This window comes from Castanea sativa, chromosome 4 (assembly GCF_040712315.1).
Source record: "Castanea sativa cultivar Marrone di Chiusa Pesio chromosome 4, ASM4071231v1".
Lineage (NCBI taxonomy): Eukaryota > Viridiplantae > Streptophyta > Magnoliopsida > Fagales > Fagaceae > Castanea > Castanea sativa.
Genome location: NC_134016.1, coordinates 4,629,600 through 4,645,462, shown reverse-complemented (window position 1 = coordinate 4,645,462; position 15,863 = coordinate 4,629,600). Strand labels below are relative to the sequence as shown.

At 31.9% G+C, this 15,863-nt stretch overlaps 2 pseudogenes; both read left to right on the top strand.

Annotated features, from left to right (window-relative positions):
- The first annotated feature begins 427 nt into the window (after positions 1-427).
- On the top strand, positions 428-1,005 carry LOC142632338 (stearoyl-[acyl-carrier-protein] 9-desaturase, chloroplastic-like; annotated as a pseudogene).
- A 7,763-nt stretch (positions 1,006-8,768) lies between these two features.
- Positions 8,769-14,924, top strand: LOC142632337 (stearoyl-[acyl-carrier-protein] 9-desaturase, chloroplastic-like; annotated as a pseudogene).
- The last annotated feature ends 939 nt before the right edge of the window (positions 14,925-15,863 follow it).

The window sequence follows — 15,863 nt, the reverse complement described above, 5'->3', positions numbered from 1 at the left end:
TTTATAAGTTTTCAAAATAAATATTAACTACCAAAATTTTAAAAAATATATCTAATTAATAAGGAAAAGCATGCAAAAGTGTTCCCGGCATGTCCAACATGGACATGTTAGAGATTTTGAAGTATCTATGCTTCCTAGGGGTTAACTATTCTAATTATTAGATTGGATTATCAAATAGGTGCAATTCCAATAAAAAAAGTTCTAGGTTTTCAAAATTGCAGTCAGTTCTTTGTCCAAACTTCTAGCATAATTCAAATACAATAGCTACAACTCTCTTTTAACAAAATGTCACATTGAGTTTGCATCTAAAACCTAACAGTGACGAGTTAAGTCTTGCTATATTATTCCCAAGTTAAATGCTCTGCAAATTTATAAAGCTATTGGATGGACATCTATACTCTCAAAACTCATATAGTTCAACATGTTAATGTCTAATGCATTTTGGACCTATAATATTGGCACCGGGGAAAATCCATACCTTTGGACCATTTACACATCATTCCAAGAACGAGCTGCATTTATCTCCCATGGGAACACAGTAAAGCTGGCTATACAACATGGGGAAGTAAAGCTTGCCCAAATATGTGGCATAATTGCCTCAGATGAGAAGCGCCATGAAAGTGCTTATACAAAAATAGCTGAAAAGCTTTTTGAGCTCAATCCAAATAAAATGGTAATAGCCTTCGCAGACATGATGAAGAGGAAAATCTCAATGCCAGCCCATTTGATGTATGATGGCCACGACCATAATCTTTTTGATCACTTTGCTATCGTTGCATCAAGGATTGGGGTCTACACGGCTAGGGACTGTAGAGAAATTGTGGAACTTTTGGTGGCTAAATGGAAGGTAGAGAAGCTGACTGGACTTACAAGTGAGGGACGAGAAGCCCAGGACTATGTGTGTAGGTTGGCTCAAAGGATGAGAAGGCTAAAGGAGAGAGCAATGGCAAAGGCCCAAAAAGCACCACCATTCCTTTCAGCTGGATTTTTGGTAGAGCGGTATAGCTAGCTTATTAGATGTGTTTTATTTTCCTTGTTTCTTTCCACCGTTACTTTTTTTTTTTTTTTTTTTCTGTTATTTAAATATTATGGGTAAAAATGTAAAATTAACTCACTAACTTTTAGTTTTTTTCATTTCAGTCTTTTAACTTTCAATTTGTCATTTTAGTCTTCTAACTTTCAATTTTTGTCAATGCAAGACTCCGTTAGAACTCAGTTAAGCGCTGTTGTTAGTTTTGGCTCTTTTTTTTATAATAAATTTCGGATTTTAAAGAAAAAAAAAAAAGGAAAATCTGTAATAAAAAAAAAAAAAAAATTAAGGGGAACGACAAAGAAACCGATTCAGAACTCCACCACCGAACTCCATCAGAACTCCATCACCGAACTCCAGTGACAGTGCATAATATTAGGAAAAAGGAAAAAAGAAAAAAGAAAGGACAGATCAAGATTTCTTTTAAACAAAAGCACTTATTCCAGAAGCACTTTCTGAATCGGTTTCTTTGTTTTGATCTCAGCTAGCTCTTTTTTCAAAACACTTCTGATCCGTACACCTTTCTTTCACTATTTCAGACACAAAGTGTGAGAAACGATGGCGTTTCGAGCGGTGATGTCGAGGCGGGTCACAAATCGAAGCTCTGATATTCGAGCGAGGTGGATGTCAACGTGATGGGGGAACGTGGAGCCTACAGCAGAGGATCAGATTCTCGGTGTTACGAAGGCTTTCTTGGCTGATCCCAGTCCCAGTAAAGTTAATGTCGGAGTTGTAAGCTCCTTAAATTTTCACTCCTAGCTATTTTCTTTTTCTTCATGTCTCTCTGTTTGGTTGCTCGGAAAATGGACAAGGAAAAATACTACCAGAAATTCTGAAGGTTACCGTTATGTTTACGTTGCGTTGAGTTTTTATTTAATTTTTATGAATTTGGATAAAACAGTTATTATTTTATTTGGATCAAAAGCCAAAGAGTTTAGACTTGAAATTGTATGTTTCAGATTTCTAGAGCCTTTGGTAGTTGCAAATCTAAGATCTAAGATGAAACTGCATCGCTTTGCTTTCTTTTCTATTCTTTTCTTTTTTACAGATTTTCCTTTTTTTCTTTAAAATTCGAAATTTATTATTAAAAAAAAAAAAAAAAACCAAAACGACGTCGTTTTGGCTCAATTAACAGCAGCCACTAATTGAGTTTTAACGGAATTCTGCATTGACAAAAATTGAAAATTAGAGGACTGAAATGACAAAACTGAAAGTTAGAGAATTGAAATAAAAAAAACTGATAATTAGAAGACCAATTTTGCATTTTTTTCAATATTAAAACAATTGGGGAGAAAGGTTTGAAGCTTAGTTCTCTTTATAAGAAGACCAAACAATATCACTTAGCTATAATTGAAATAAACTACCCAAAAAAAAAAAGAATCCTTATGTCAGATCATATGAGCGAAATAATGTACAAATCATTTGTTAAATCATAAAGGATAAGTTGGTGTTGTTCTTAACCCTATCTATTTATAACCAAAGATTTTACTTGAGACAAATGTTCTGGTTGCATCATGCATGCGAGGTTAGACTTGACTTGTTTGGCTCATTTTTCAATAGTATTTATCCGCAATTTATGGGCTAATTTAATTTGAATAAAGGACAACCTAGTTCATTAAGCAAAACCCAACTAGCCCTCTCATTATCTGGTACGAAGAAGCGCATTCACAGGTGGTTTACTTCGTACATTTGGCGCACAAGAAGGTTAATCTGCCCAATTTTTAGGTGAACTTAAAACTAAAACCTATTAACTCTATCCACTCGTACATTTCACTCACTTTCTTAGACCAAAAAAGAAAAAGTAGTTTACTTCATAGTTCTTACACTTAGCAAAACAGAAAAATAAAAATAAAAATCAAAATTGATATGGTTTAGTAAAATAGAAACAAAATAAATATAACTTAAAAAAAAGTTTATCAATGTTTAGTTAAAGAATTGAGATTAACTTTTAATGTTTTAAAAAGTTTAAACAAAATTAATGATTTAGTTGAAGTAAACTAAAAACTAATAATTGAACTAATAAATTGGTGTGCTTTAATATTTTTTTCCCTTTCTTATGTTTATACAAGACAGAGTTTCAACTCGAATAATACTTTAAAGTTATTGAAATTTTTTATAATAGATTTTTATGTCTAAAGCATATTATTTTGAAATTTTTAATTTAAAAATTTGAAGGGGAAAGAAAGAGAAAGAAAAAACTCCATACTTTACAATAGTAAATGAACAATATAGTACTCTAAGCTACATAAAGAAATCATGGGGTGTAACCGTGTAAGACTATATATTTAGCAAATTATATAATAATAATGGGCTAAGTTCAAGTTACACCTTGTGTAATTCTAAGCAATGTTACACCACTCAATAATTTATTATTGAATTCATATTTTGAAAATCCAATTGTTGTATGACATATTCTATATGTTCTTAACATGCATGCAAATTTTCATGCCAATCAGATGAAATTTATCATTCAATCCATAAACTCATCTTTTATGCATTATTTCAAACTACAAAAACTTGAATTTTAACAATTAATTGATGACATGACTATTAATGTTTGATCATCTTGAAATTTTGTAAAAATGGAGAATATACAAAGATAATATATCTAACGGTGGATTTATCAAACTTCACATTCAATTAAAATAAATAATGTTACACTAGGTGTAACTTGAACCTAACACAATAATAATATGTGTTTTATTGGTTAATGGCTATAAAAGAAGGTTTTTGAATTTAACAATATAGTACTAAATTTAAAGCATGGAAAGAATGAGCTTTAAAATGCTAAATTTCAGAGTAGACATGCCTTTCAAACAAGTAAACAAATATCTATTACTAAGACCGTTAATGCACAAACTTGGTACATTTGGTGCCTTAGAAGGTTGCTGCATGCAGTTTTGGTATTGGTGTGTGTGAATGTATTTCCTTACCTCATCCCCCTTTCCCTATATATGTGTGTGTGTGTGTGTGCGTGTGTATGTTTATCAAATAAAAAAGAGATACTTAGTGTTGTCAAGTCATTCCACATCGGTAAGGTGTGATATTGAGTAGTGATTTATCACTTGCTCTGCAACACTAACTGTCACATGCAGTTTTGGTGTTGGTGTGCGAGTATATTCCTTTATCTCATTTCCCTTCTCCTATATATGTGTGTGTGTGTGTGCATGTGTATTTATCAAATAAAAAAAAAAAGATACTCAATGTTGTTGAGTCATTCCACATCGGTAAGGTCTGATGTTGAGAAATAGTTTATCACTTGCTTCGCAACATTAATTGCCGCATGCAGTTTTGGTGTTGATGTGTGAGTGTATTCCCTTATCTCATCCCTCTTCCCCTATATATGTGTGTGTGTGTTTATCAAATTAAAAAAAAAAAAAAAAAAACATAATTAGTACATCCAACTCAACAAAGTTAATGCATGTACCTTTTTAAGGTGACTAAAACTAACACCTAATTCCATTTACTCACTTTTTTAATGAAAAAAATGACTTATTTCATACACTAGGCGAAACAGGAAAAATTTTTTTTTTAGTAAAATAGAAATAATCAAATAAATATAACTAAAAAAATGAAATTTCTTCAACGTTTTTAGTTTAAGAATTAAGTTGAAGTTTTAATGTTTTAAGAAATAATTAATTTTTTAATGTTTTATAAAGAGACTTTCAACTTTATATTCTTTTCTAATTTTTCTAAAAAAATGGAGTTATTTTCTTTTATTGGGTTTGGTGGCAAAAATCTGAAGGACTTTGAAGGGTCATATCTCGGAATACTTGTTGACGTAAATTGTAAATTTTAAAAATTGTTGGCAGATTTAGAAGCAATCTCAAAATTTAAGGAAGTAAAGTTCATCTTTTTAGAGGGTAAAGTGTATTTTGGCTTAGAAAAGGGGAAAAATGCTCATACACCCCTCAACTGAGCCATAGGTCTCTCTCCTTCTCACACGGTTCAGCCCTTGAAAATTTGGCAGTTTGAAGTTCACGCGAGATGCATGTGTATTTTGTTTGTGTTTTAATAGGAGACTAACTAAGGTGTTTATTTGGCAGTTGTATAAAGTTCATGGGGGTAACTTGGTTAAAATAAAAGTTTAGGAGAGTGTCATGGGCAACTTCCTTCAAGTTCAAGAGGCTGTATGGACATTTTTCATTTAGAAAAATTATAAAGCATAAACTGGAAAATCTCCTAACAATATAGACTTTAAAATGGTCATTACTAGTAGAAGTGAAATGAATAAATAATATGGTAAAACTTAGACACCATATTTTAGGTACAATACATAAGCTTCATCGGTTCTATTCATATACATATTTGCATTGAATTTAATTATTTTTAAAAATGATGTTATTGTAACCGGGTGTTTAAATTTAATTGAGAACCCAATAACTCTAAAAAAAAATTGAGAACCTAATACACTACATCTAAGGGGTATACTTAAGTTTTATCCTAAATAAAATAACTCCATGTAATTAGTGTAGGTTCGGTGGAATAGGAAGTTGTGGAATAGGAAGTTCGTGGGAAAACATTGTTCCATCAATTTTTTTTTTTTTTTTTTTGAGATAGATTTTACTTTTTATCTTCTTCTTTTTTTTTAATTTGAGAAAACACACACACATATATATATATGGGATTACTTTTTATCTTAATAAACCTAATATTGGCAGCTACCTGAAAGGAATGAGTTTTCCTAAATAAATAATGGAACTTTTTAAAGTAACCTTTTTTTTAATTAAAAAAAAACACTTTTGAAGTCAATTATCTTAATTTTATGACATCGTTTAAAAAAATAAAATAAAAAAAAAAGAGCCTGATTTCGACCCCCATAATAACAGACACTTTAGTACTAAAGCATACCTTGTAGATAGTAGACTAGCCGGCATTACACTTATTATTATGGGGGACTTTCTTTTGCAAGGAATAACATTCTACACTAGTACTACGCTAAAAGGTCAAATTTTCAACCCATCTTCGTATATAGAGCTTTAATTATGCAGAGCTATACATTTATTAAACCATTCATTTTAAATAAATTCAATGGTTAAAAAGTACACTAGTGGCCATGCCATCATACTTATAAATATCAGTGATGTAATCAATATATATATATAAAAGCAGAGACTTCATCATGTGAGGGTCTAAGGTTTTGCCAAGTGACACACTCTTTGAAAAGGAAAAGTAAATTCTCACCATCTTCTCAAAAAATTAAAAAAAAAAAAACTCTTCGTTTTCCTAGTGGCTCTTCGTTTTATTAAACTTCAAGTAATAGATAGTTAATGACTTTCTCTTTTCTGAATTAACCACACTCTCCAAAGGTTTTAATTGGCCATCGTTTCTTCAACTTCTTTATTTTTAAATTTTCATAGGTTTAGTTTCCCAATTCCCAAAACATACCACACCATCTCTTTTTTTTTTAGGAACACACCACGCCTACTCCTCTTTGTCTGTTACAATATGCATTTAGCTTTTGCTTTTGCTTTTGCTATGTTTATGTTGTTATTTGCTAAGATTATAATTATGTGTTGTATAGTTTGCAGAAATAACATGTTGTCTTATTGCGTTCCTAGGAAATATTATCTTCATCTCATTAAATTTGTACTGGATCCAAGGGCAAAAGAATCTTCCATGGAAGCACATGTTCATTCACTTGGGTTGGCAATCAACAATATTCCCCACCTTGCACATACCTGCCCTTCATGATAATTTTCTTCTCTCTCTACCTCCGGGTACCAACTACCAAGATGTTCCTTTATTACATATACTTGATTCATATGGCCTTTTGGGGAAGCATAATATCAAATTATAAATTTTACTAATTATTTGTGTCTAACATTATGGTGCCACATCTTCCAATTTTTCTTTTTTGGCAGATAGTTAATTTATTTTCTAAATTCGTCAATGTCTTTCACAATCTGTAGAGAAAGAAACATAATTGCAACTTCAATGATATCAACGTAATTATTGTTTTCCTTTCTTTTTTTCCTTTTTTTTTTTTTTTCCTTTTTCCAAATTTGCGTAGTTGTTAAGTTGATGTTTCAGTATTGTTATATACAACTTGATTCATATATAATGCTTTTCTTGATTGATTTGATACATCCAAAAGGGAGACTTTCGCAAAGGTAACATGTAAAAATGTTGTTATTTGCTTGATTTTTATTTAAGTTTTATGAGGTTTTAGCCATCACAAGAATTAACACTTGAAGAGTCCGACAAAAAAAAAATAATCACTTTGTCAATTGCAAAAAGATAAATGTCTAATGAAAAACCACAGAATTTGAAAGATCATTTCTTTAACCTAACGAAAATACATGCACTTTAATCCGTTTATATTGTTACTAATAATTTTAATGTGTAATTTTTTGGCGGTAGAGATTAAGAAGAACCATGACGTGTAGCTTGGTGGTGTTAGGACTTAGGAGAGCTCTTGAGCTAAGAAAGTTGTTTTATCCAAAAGAATTTTTTATTATTTTGGGGATAAAATCGAAGAGTTTTAATACAACCTCTATGCATTTGTATATATTTTTGTGTATGCACACACGTTTATGTGTGTGAGTAGTTGTTATTATGTGATACTATTGCTACTTTTTTATTAATCTTAATTCAAACATCGCAACGTACTCTAGTGGATTAAAAATATACTCCTTCCGTCCCACTTAGTTTGTCATCTATTCCATTTTGGGATGTCCCAAACTATTGTCCTGTTTCTAATAATAAAAGTCATTAATTTACTAATGTTCCTATTATACCCCTATTTAATTTTCAAAACTACTCCATTTGAAAAGAAAATCAACAAATTTATTTAAGGGTAGTTTTGGAAACTAATACATTTTTAAAAGTTAGACAAGACAATAAATGATGCTCCCTTAAAAAGTTTGATTTTTCAAACAGAACAAACTAAGTGGAACGGAGGGAGTATTAATTAGAGTAATCATTACTATGCTCAGATTGTAACTTTCTATACTTGATTTATGTACAATTGTACAATTTCTATATATTTTCTAACAAAAAATTTGCAATTGATTATAATTGAACAAAATTAGCTATTGCAATATTTCCAAGGCCATATAAGCTACAATTTCGTTCTTATAAAGATTTGAATAAGGATGAAAAGAGGAATGTTATACTAAATGATAAGCTAACTATCTTACTACACATCAACTTGCTTGCATCTTCAAATAGGTATTTTGTTGTTCTTTTTCTCACCAATTGTTTTAGTTCTATACTTCCTCATAATTAGTTTTTGTGCCAAACATTATCTTTTCGGCATCTAATGATGTATTATTATCTAATAGGATAGTTTCATAATAATTCTATGGTTTTTTATTGAGCATTATACTTTGATGCCATACATATCTTTTTCTTTTCTTTTTTATTTCTTTTTCTTGATAATTTAATAGTTGGGGGAGGGGGTTTTAAATCTTGTATATCACCATTAGAAACACTAGGAGATTCTTATTAATCTAGAAAGCTCTTAGTGATGTCTATGCACATCATAATGTATCCGCACATCGTGCGGGCACATCGGCTAGTTCCATTAAATCATTAAACTCCCTTAAAAGAAAGAAAAAATAGTCATTAAACTCTTTTCACAGTCCACCACATCTTCTTATTCTTCTTCTTCTTCTTCTACCCCCCTTTATCTCTCATTGATTTCTATATATATTCTTAATTTCATAACAACTAAGTTCCCTCTTTATCTCAGTACCTGGTGTTCTGGAGCTAGTAGAGAGGTTAAAGAGAAGGCATGGCTTTAATACTCAACTCCTTCAACTTTCACTCCCTTCTTTCAGTACTTGCTCTCCCATCGATGAGATCTCGTATATCTCCAAAGTTTTCTATGACCTCCACTCACTTCTCCAACACTAAGTGAGTTTATACTTCAAATTTCTCATCTTTTCACAAGGATTAACATTTTTCTTAATTAGAATGCAGGATGGATCAATAACTCATTTGAATTGTTGATTTTCACATCATGTATTATAATATCTTGATTTATTTTACTTGCTCTTTAAACATGCTATATGAGCGCACACACAAAGTCACGATGATACTATCTAGGGCAGGCTTGATATAAACTGAGGCCTAAGACAATGAATTCAAATGAGGCCTTTTAAATTTCAATATCAAATAAATAAATTTATTTACGCTAACCAAACCAAAGTTAATTATATCAAATTAATATTAGCTAATCTAATTACTTTCATATAAAGAATTAAATATTATAGTTGAGGTATCAAATTTAACAAAAATAAATGAAGGCTTATTATTTTTTTTACAAAAAAGGTTTAGTTTATCTTATATATAAGGCAATGCAAGATTAAGTAAAGTTGTAGTTTAATTTTCAAATTTATATTTAGTGTTAAGAGAGATAGAGATTGTTTGGTGTGTACTATTTGGAAGATTAGATGGCCAATGTTGATTATTTACCATGTAGGATATTGGTTCACAAAATATAAAATCTCAAGGTATTAAGGAAAATGATTGTGTAACACATCTACAATATTTTTTTCTTCACATTTTAGGGTTTCAGTTAGGTTACGTTTCTATTGGTCTCGTATTTTGGAGTCTTGTTGAATATGAGAAAAAGAAAATGCTAAAGTTACGAAAAAGTTTAGTACAAAATGTTCACAATTTGATGTTGCAATGAATGTGAATAATGAATTTCAACAACCTAATTAATGATGTTTGAATTTTATGCGTTTCAAAATAAGGCTGTTGGGCCTCGAAGGAATTTGGGCTCACAATCTATTTGTATAGTGGGCTTTTGGATTTCCTACCATGGGTGGTGTTATGCTCGGCAGGCCTGTATGCTGGGCCTCCTTCCTTTCCTTACTATCTCTTCCCTCTCTTCCTTAGGGAGAAATGATATCGCTCTCTCTCTCTCTCGTCTTTTCTCTCTCCAATTGCCAACCACCATAACTGAGTCTTCCCTACCTATTTATAGCCAAATTTAGTGGAACGGTCATGATTGTTCTCCTGGTAGGTGGAAGGAGGGGTCCAATACAATTACCCATAAGTGGGAGTTTAGTTGGGAGTGGGAGGAAATGAGAGTGGCATTGGAACTGGCTCCAATGCTGGGTTTGTTTCTCGGCAGGGGCGTTCCCTAGGCAATGGAAGGGAGGTCCAATGCCGTTTCGTCTAAGTTGATGTTTGGTGGCGAGAAGGAGATAATGATAGTGGCGTTGGGACTAGCCCCGCACGTATGTTACGTGCTCGGCAGGAGCACGTCACAGGTTGCTTCGAGTAATCTGAGCTCATAACTCTCAGACGGCACGTGCGTTACAATGTGTGATCAACGCGGGGCTCCCATAAGAGTTGACCTTTATGGGCCCTAGGGCGATTGGGCTTGACAGGAGGGTAGGGCTCGTACAAATTTTATTTTTTATGATTGGTGATATATTAATTTATAAGTTTTATGTAGTAAAAGTTGTAATATTAAGCTTCACTCATCATGAATAAAATAGTGTGCAATCATTATTAAACAAAAAAAAAACTATAATCATAAAATTTGGGCCTTTTTATAATTGGGGTGAGACCTTTTTTACAAAAGGGTAGTTAGGGCTTTAGGCTGACCCTGATACTCTTTTTTTTTTTTTTTTAATTGGTGTGATTGCTTAAATATTTAGAAATTATAAAAGATATGTAGATGCCCTTTTTCGCTAAAGACCCGATAGGCCCGCACGAAGCAATGCCCAAGCCTTTGGGGCCAATTATCTTTGTTTTGTAATATCTTATTTTATCCTACACATGACCAAATTCATGTACTTTTTTTTTTTTTGTGGCTAAAGCCCAAAGTCATGTGCTTTATTTAATGAGGAAAGTAAAGGAGTACGGTATGGAGGCTAAAAATTGGTTATATGTTGGTTCAAATGGACCCAAAATACAAAACTTGCAAAATCAACTGGTGACACATGAAAAATCTAAAGGCCTATGAATAAACCCAAGTGCTGACAATTTACACACAAAAAGATAGTTCATTAGTTGCTCTGCCAGACCGTATTTAGCCATGAGAAGCATTCCCCCTTCATTTAATACTCTTTAATGAGCTTCGGCCAATTTATCACATCCTCTAAGTGCCATTTTGGCCTAGAAGGGTTCAGCAAATCAAGGTTAGTAAAAACTTTACCCCAATTGTGATTAAACCAGCGCACTCTTATACCTAAGTAAAAACAAAATTGAAGCTTTGGCCAATTTATTAAGTTCTCTAAGTGCCATTTTCGATGAAAGAGATTTGTTGTCGAAAAAACCAGTTTTTCCCATGGTTTTTTGTAGTTGTCAAAAAGTTTCGATGTTAATAGTAAATCCTTTTTGTAGTGTATGACCATCACAAATTCATTACAATGCCTTGCATTAATAACCCTTATGATACCCATCTTACCTAAGACACTTTAATCAAACACTTAAGACATAGTAGTTCTCTCTCTCTCTCTCTCTCTCCATTGCTTTTCTCATCTTTTTTTTTTTTTTTTACACTAATCGATATTGAAAGTATTGTATAATCTATTTTACCTCCTGTGAGTTTGTGTCTTTAAGATGGCTTTCTTTTCCATGTACTATTAGCCTCTGTTGGATGTCTAGAATGAGTTATGAATTTGATTCCCTTCTCTTTTCAACCCGTGTTGGTTGGCTCATTCCCATTTTGCTTGGGCTCACCCAAAATCAACCCTACAAGATGTTTAATCTATATACCTTACTAATAAATGATGGATGCAATTGGCATTGCAGTTCGAAATCACCTCTTTATTTCTTTTAAATTTTTTATACGATACAACTCTTATTGACTTTTATTTATTTGTTTACCTAGTTACAGCTTTTTTTTTTACTCCATTTTTATAAAGCTAAAAAGTAATTGCTACGGAACTGACATACATAAACAAATATATGCTTTCATATTGCATTTAATTTGACCTTTAGCTTCAACGTTCTAACATTAATTATTTCTCTCAATTTCTTCGTTGGATTTAGAGTAGTAGAAAAGTGTTTAGGCCATCGTAGTGAATTCGAAGCAAACAAAACCTATCTCGTGCCACATAAGAAGGTTGAAATTTTCAAATCTATGGAGGATTGGGCTAAAAATAGTGTCCTATCTCTCCTAAAACCTGTTGAGGAATATTGGCAAATACAAGACTTTTTGCCAGATCCAACTTCAGATAGATTTATTGAGCAACAATTAACATTTTTTACAATTAGAATGAAAGATTGATCAATAAATCATTTGAATGGTTGATTTTCACATATTATAATATCATGATTTATTACATTTGCTCTTTAGTCAAAGTATACATGCGTGCATACAAAGTTATAATAATATGATGATCACTTTTATTATATTATTATCAGTATGATTACTTAATTCTTCAGAAATTTTGAAAGATATATTGATGCCAATTAAAGGACCTGATAGGCCCATAAGAAGCAAAGCCCAAGCCCTTGGTTCCAATTATCTTTGTTTTGTAATATCTTATTTCATCCTACACATGGCTGAAGCCCAAGTACTTTAATGGGGGGAAAGCAAAGGGCTATAGTATGGAGGGTAAAGATTAGGTCTATTTTGGGTCTAACACGGTCCAAGATATAAGCTTCCAAAGTGGGACGGTGACACTTGCATAATTTGAGCAACCATGAATAAACCAATGTGATAGCCATTTACACACAAAGGGAAATACCTTCACAAGTTTCTCTATGTGACTAAAAATTCTACCTAACCGCATTTAGCAATGAGAAGTATGCCAACTTTGTTTAATGCTTTCTAATGAGCTTTGGCAGATTTATTTGGTTCTCTAAGTACCATTTTGGCCTAAAAGGGTTCATAACATCAAAGTTAGCAAAATATTTATCTAAATTATGATTAATCCAGCCCACCCTAGTACTAATGCAAAAACAAAATTGAAGCCTGCCATCCTTTCATCGATCCTAGGAGCATCTCAAATGTATTACAAAGCATTGCATTAATAACCCAATTAATAATCATCTTACCCAAAACACTTACTCTACTCAATCACTTAAGACCATCTAAGATAACAGCACTTAGAAAAATTATTAAATATTCCGGGAATTCTATAAATGCGTACTCTCACCTCTCACATGAATTGTGGGTCTTACCATAAATATAATTAGTAGAATCTATAATTATGTGAGAGGGGGGGAGTATGCATTTTTAGTACTCCGAGAGTACTCAATAATTACTCAAGCCCTTAAGGGTATTTTGTACATGCAATAGCACAATAATGCTCTCTATTTCTTTTATCATCTCCTTTGCTTTCCTCATTTTGCTGTATTTGACACTAACAAATATTGAAAGTATTGTTTAATATACTTTACCTCTAGTGAATTTATGTCATTGAGCCGTTTTCTTTGCTATGTACCATTAGCCTCTATTGGACGTCTAGAAGGAGTTTTGGACTTGAGTTCCTTTCTCATTTGGGCTCACCCAAAATCACCCCCCTACTAATAAGTGATGGATGCTTTTGGCATTTTAGTTCAAAATCACATTTTTTTTCATGATACAACATTTTTAAACTTCTTTTTTTTTTTTTTAATTCTTTTTATCTAAGTACAATTTTTTTAAACAATTACAATTTCAGAAAGCTAAAATTAATTTGTACCAAACTGATATACATAATTAAACAAATTGTTGTTTTCATAAGTAGTTAATTTGACCATGTTTTGCATTTTAGATTCAACCTCCTAACATCAATTGCTTCCCTTTTTTTAGATTTAGAGGAGCAAAAAAGTGTTTAGGCCATCCTAATGAATTCAATGTGAACAAAGCCCATCCCATGCTACCTGAGACAGTTGAAATTTTCAAATCTATGGAGGATTGGGCTACCCAGTGAATTCAATGTGAACAGAGCCTGTCCCATGCTACCTATGACAGTAGCACAATAGTGCTCTCTATTTATTTTATCATCTCCTTTGCTTTTCCTCATTTTGCTGTGTTTAACACTAACAAATTTTGAAAGTACTGTTTATTCTACTTTATCTCTAGTGAATTTACGTCATTGAGCCATTTTCTTTGCTATGTACCGTTAGCCTCTATTGGACGTCTAGAAGGAGTTTTGGACTTGAGTTCCTTCTCTTTTGGGCTAACCCAAAATCAGCCCCCTACTAATAAATGATGGATGCACTTGGCATCGTAGTTCAAAATCACCTTTTTTTTTTGTGACACAACATTTATAAACTTTTTTTTCTTTATAAAAAAAATTCTTTTTATCTAAGTACAGTTTTTTTAAACAATTACAATTTCAAAAAGCTAAAATTAATTTGTACCAAACTAATATAGATAAACAAACTGTTGTTTTCATAAGTATTTAATTTGACCATGTTTTGCAATTTAGATTCAACATCCTAACATTAATTGCTTCCCTCTTTTTAGATTTAGAGCAGCAGAAATTTAAAGTGTTTAGTCCATCCTAGTGAATTCAATGTGAACAAAGCCCGTCCCATGCTACCTAAGACAGTTGAAATTTTCAAATCTATGGAGGATTGGACTAAAAACAATGTCCTAATTCTCCTAAAACTTGTTGAGGAATGTTGGCAACCACAAGATTTTTTGCCAGACCCTACCTCAGATTGATTAATTGAGCAAGTTAATGAACTAAGGAAGAGAACAAGAGACATTCCCAACGAGTACTTTGTTGCCTTAGTTGGTGATATGATCACAAAAGATGCCCTTCCAACTTACCAAGCTCGAATTAACTCCACAGAAAATTTCCATGATGAAACAGGTGTAGATGACACACCTTGGGCAATTTGGGCTAGGGCATGGAGCGCAGAAGAAAACAGGTATGGTGATCTTCTCAATAAGTACATTTTCCTTTCTAAAAAAGTGGACATGAAACAAATTGAGAAGACAACTCAATACTTGATTGGGTTAGGATTGATAAGATATGCAACATAAGAATTTCAATACTTTTTTAACTTTTAAAAGTTAATGCATGTACCTTTTTAAGGTGACTAAAACTAACACCTAATTCCATTTACTCATTTTTTCACTCACTTTTTTAATGAAAAAAAAAAGTGATTTATTTCTTACACTTGGTGAAACAGGGAAAAAAAAATTGTTTAGTAAAATAGAAATAATCAAATAAATATAACTTAAAAAACGAAATTTCTTCAACGTTTTTAGTTAAAGAATTAAGTTGAGTTTTAATGTTTTAAGAAATAATTAATTTTTTTAATGTTTTATAAAGAGAGTTTCAACTTTATATTCTTTTCTAATTTTTCTAAAAAAATGGAGTTATTTTCTTTTATTGGGTTTGGTGGCAAAAATCTGAAAGACTCTGAAGGGTCACATCTCAGAATACTTGTTGATGTAAATTGTAAATTTAAAAAATTGTTGGTTGATTTAGAAGCAATCTCAAAATTTAAGGAAGTAAAGTTCATCTTTTTAGAGGGTAAAATGTATTTTGGCTTAGAAAATGGGAAAAATGCTCATACACCCCTCAATTGAACCATAGGTCTCTCTTCCTCTCACACGGTTCAGCCCTTGGCAATTTGGCAGTTTAAAGTTCACGCAAGATGCATGTGTATTTTGTTTGTGTTTTAATAGGAGACTAACTAAGGTGTTAATTTGGCAATTGTATAAAGTTCATGGGAGTAAATTGGTTAAAATAAAAGTTCAAGGGAGTACCATGGGCCACTTCCTTTAAGTCCAGGAGGTTGTATGGACATTTTTCATTTAGAAAAATTATAAAACATAAACTGGAAAATCTCCTAACAATATAGACTTTAAAATGGTCATTACTAGTAGAAGTGAAATGAATAAATTATATGGTAAAAATTAGACACAATATTTTAGGTGCAATACATTAGCTTCGTCGTTTTTATTCATATACAT